This window comes from Nanorana parkeri, unplaced genomic scaffold (genome assembly GCF_000935625.1).
Source record: "Nanorana parkeri isolate BGI_ZX_2015 unplaced genomic scaffold, ASM93562v1 scaffold3113, whole genome shotgun sequence".
NCBI classification, from domain to species: Eukaryota; Metazoa; Chordata; class Amphibia; order Anura; family Dicroglossidae; genus Nanorana; species Nanorana parkeri.
The window spans coordinates 5,778-10,039 of NW_017309381.1; the positions used below are offsets into that span (position 1 = coordinate 5,778).

General features: G+C 40.7%; 1 protein-coding gene across 1 annotated transcript in view; it reads left to right on the forward strand.

The window, feature by feature from the left end:
• Positions 1-915: 915 nt before the first annotated feature.
• LOC108802781 (gamma-glutamyltranspeptidase 1-like) overlaps positions 916-4,262 on the forward strand; it is a gene marked incomplete at its 3' end in the record, with an annotated part of 64,715 nt that continues 61,368 nt past the window's right edge. Inside the window, exon 1 of the mRNA XM_018574638.1 lies at positions 916-976. The remainder of the gene's footprint in view (positions 977-4,262) is intronic.

Here is a 4,262-nt window from a genome sequence, read left to right on the forward strand (position 1 = left end):
TGTTCCTCAACCTATCTGTGAATTGTGCCAGTTCTCCCTTGTTAGTAAGAATTTAATTCTGGTTTTGATCAATACATAACACAGACATTTACCAGCACACTTACCAGCTATCCTGCAACAAAACAAATTACACAGTGTAACAATATGTGTTAAAAGCAGAGGTTTTTGCACAACTTTTGCAAAATATGTGGAAGCCACACTGCCTCATCAAGGCTCCTCTGTATAATGTGGTCCTAACTCTATAAGAGGCTACATATTGGATCATATATAGCAGTGGATAAATTGAATGCAGATATGCCTCGAGGTGCCCCACTCCGCCTTAAGGCCTGGTTCACACCTGGGCGTTTTACAGCGCGTTCCAAGCTAGCTATTGCACACGCCCACTGCTGCTGTCAATCAGCAGAGGGGGATCTGAAGTTCTCCATCAGGTTTTCTTCTAGTGACTGACAGCAGCAGAGGTTGGGTGCAATAGCCAGCTTGCTATTGGATTTTGCAAATTGAACTAGCCAATAGCAAATTAGCTATTCATTCCACAATTGCTTTTTTCAGGTTGGGACCCCTGGCATGTAGCAGCATTGTGCTTTCGTAAGACCCTGTAGAATTAAAATGCCCAGATGGCAGGGTATGTTCTAAATAGTTCTGCAAAACTAATTTTTGCTGAAAGGAAATAAATTTGTACATTCTAGATATTCTGGTGAAAAGTCAATGCAATTTAACATTTTAAACTGAGATTTATTGGACATGCACACCTGTTCCCTTTACCAGGGAAACTGCACTGTAATAAAAGTCTTAACTTTTCTGTATAGAGTATCTGTTCTGTGAAAGGAGGAAAGTTCATTACACTTCTCCCTGCTGTGTCTCCTCCTTTCAGTAAATTATAACCAGCCCCTGCCAGCTTTAAGAATCAGCAGGGAGAAAAACTTTTCACACTCACCTCATCTCAGCAGAACAGTGACTACAGAGCCAAAACTGAGAGGTAAGGAAAAGATCATTGAGATATATATATATATATATAGGGACTCCAGTGCTAGCAGCTTAAAGGTAGATTTCACTTTATTGGAATATGATCATTTATCTCTATAAAGTTCTCAATAGGTACACCATAATAAGTGACATAGTAAAGACTTGTGTAGAACCAGTGTGTAAACTAACTGCTTGTGACAGCTGCTATAAAGTTTACTCTAAAGTTTAAAGTTTACTCTAATTGCGGACACATATTGTGCACTTTTACCCTGTTAGTAACAGGCTGCATGTCAGCTGGGTCATGTACGTGGCTGGATGCTGTACGTTGCTGATCATTCACTGTATAGTCATGCTTCCGAAGCTCATGCAGAAGCAGTGTACGCTGCGCTGACCTTAGGCTAGCAGCTGCCATATGCATAGTGGTGTTTCCACTTTGGTTACAAAGTCTATTCTATCTGTAATGTTTGTACAGAGCAGACCATAGGTTTTTACAATCTCATGTACAAAAACTAGAAAGGTGTCTCCAGTGAAAAAAAAATCATACCAACAATGCCAAGCCCCCACACATACTGTTAGCGTTGTCATCGTAGTTGGCATGTCTACTTTTGTAAATCTGTCCCACCACCCTAAAATTTGCTAAGAGATTGGATGGCTAAGTGGTGGTCTGTCAATGCCTTCTCTCCTCCTAAAAGATGACTCAATACATATAGCTTTCCCATTTATGATTTACAGCTGTAGGTTACAGAAACCATATGGTCAGTTAGATTGCAAGGTGCATGGCCACCTTTAGGCCTTGTTCACACCAAATGCAGAACAGATCTGCATGAGTTTCTGCACACGCAGTGCAGTGGGTTTTGCCGCGTTTTTGATTTGTTCCGGGCCGCTTTTGGTAAAAAAACAAAACAAAACAATGTTTTTAGTTTAAAATGGACTTTCAGTGCTTTCCAGGGCGTTTGCATGTGTTTTTGATGCGTTTGCATGCGTTCCAGAGCAGGTAAAATATGGCCTGCTGCAGTTTTTTTTTACCTGCTCTGGACCTTCTTTGGAACGGAACGCTGCGATGTGAACTGGAGCTAAAAATACCATTGGAATACATTGGACGCAGTTTTGCTCTGGTCTGTAACTGCTCTGCTCCTGGAACGCGCTTGGTGGGAACAAGGCCTTAGAGATAAACTTCTTTGGATCTTCATGTATGGTTGTCCCCAGCTGTGGGACATATTGTCCAGTTCCTAAACAATATGTCCAATTTTTTAGTTTTCTTAAGCTGACCCTACAACTTGGAATCTGAATGTGAAATCTCTATAAAATATACATCGGATATATTAAAACTATGTAACTATGTAGCAATAGCCCTACTTAAACAATCCACTCAATTTGTACCTAGTCAGGTACGTTCTTGTAATTATATAATTGTTTGTTCATCTAAAAAATATTGTTCAATTAGATTGCAAGGTGCATGGCCAGCTATATAGATAAACTTCTTGGGAGATTTCAGTCTCGCACTACTGAGTAGTTTATAGGATTGCTTTACTATGCACAGGTTGATCTTTCTCGCTCTTTCCTTCAGTACTATATGATCATGCTATTCTAAATGCGGCAGACTATGGCAGGGAGTATTTCACTTCTATTTGGCTGAGTGTGCTACTATGCATGGCTGAGTTTTTATCTCTGTAGTTTAATGGGCAGTTCAACTGCGAAAACATGGATTTGCTATACTCTAATATAGAAATATGCACATGTGCAGTAGTGGACAGCCCACAAGCTCACAGAAGTGGTATGCTGCTCAATTCAGAATATGCTGCGGCATTTAAAACACAATGGTGATCTAATCTGGTTTGTGTAGTATAAATATAGAGGGAAGTTGGCCCTATGTCGTTTTAAAGAAGGGGTGGACAATTAATATGGAATTCACTAGCCAGTCTGTCCAATCCAGGAGCCAGCAGGATTTTTTTTAGGAATCAGCTCCATTGAGAACAGCTGAAGAAATTTTTTTATTAAAGGTGCCCACACACCTTGCGATAATCGGGTGATAATCGCGGGAAATCTACTACTGTAAGCTTGCACAACTTTTATCTTAGGAACATGTTCGAAAACCCGCTGAGAATCGGACAATTTTCGGTGGGTGTGTAGCATTGTTCGTAAAATAAAAGCCGATTGGGCCAGTTTGCGCAAGCACACACTGCCCGTTCGGCTTTGCAGTCATCGGAAGCCTACCCCTCAGCGGGGCAGGCTTGCGATGATCACAAGTACGATCTGCCTGTCCAAGATGGGCAGATCGTAAATTTTTTAAATTACTTTACAACCATCGCAAGACTAAGGTCTTGCGATGGTTGTAAAGTGTATGGCCACCTTAAGGAGCATTGGCCACCTGGCTCCTGGGATTTAGCCAGCCCTGCTTTAAAGTATATTTTTCCTGAAGCACTGGCTGTCTATCACCTTAATTACAACATGCCTGGACAACATAGTAAAACATAAGAGCAATGTGCTGCTGTAAAACATAAGAGCAATGTGCTGCTGTAAAACATAAGAGCAATGACTGCTGTAAAACATAAGAGCAATGTGCTGCTCAGACCTGACAACCAGATGTCTATTTTTTTAGGTTGTAAGCTTAGGTATGTCTCTCATAACAGGTATGCTTTCAAAACGGTGTAATTTATGATGAGTCTTATTTTTTTTAAAGATATTTTGTTTTGAATGCAAGTGATCTATCAAAGTATTTTTACGCACTCTTCGACTCCTCACACAAGTTAATTAGAGACATTATCCTGTAGATGGTAAGGATAGATGACCAAAAGTATTTTCATCTTATGAAAATACTTTTACTTGCCTCTTAAGGTGCCCATACACCTTACGACCATCGCAAGACTTTTGTCTTGCGATGGTCGTATGCTCATTAAAAGCCCGTACGATCTACCCTTTTTCAACCTTCTTCCATAAAATGATTTTTCTATCTTTCTATCTGCCTGTCTGATCATTTGTGAGCTCATTCATTACTCATACACCTGTAACATCACCAATGCATCTCAGAATGGGCAGAAACTTGAGTGTTGTAAGAATTAGCTAACATCCTGCATTTATGACTAGTTCTCTTCTCTGCTTTCTCTGCTCCACTACTTCCATAACTAGAGTTCTTTTAGGGCCTATTCACAGCACTGTGCTGGGGTAATACATGTTACGTGTGTTGGAGCACTGGGGTGCCATTCATTGTGAATGGCTCCTCAACACAATGCACCTTTGTAACTGCCCTTCCCAGCACAAAGTAAAGCTCTATGGCGCGGTGTGCTAGTGAAAATGCAGAA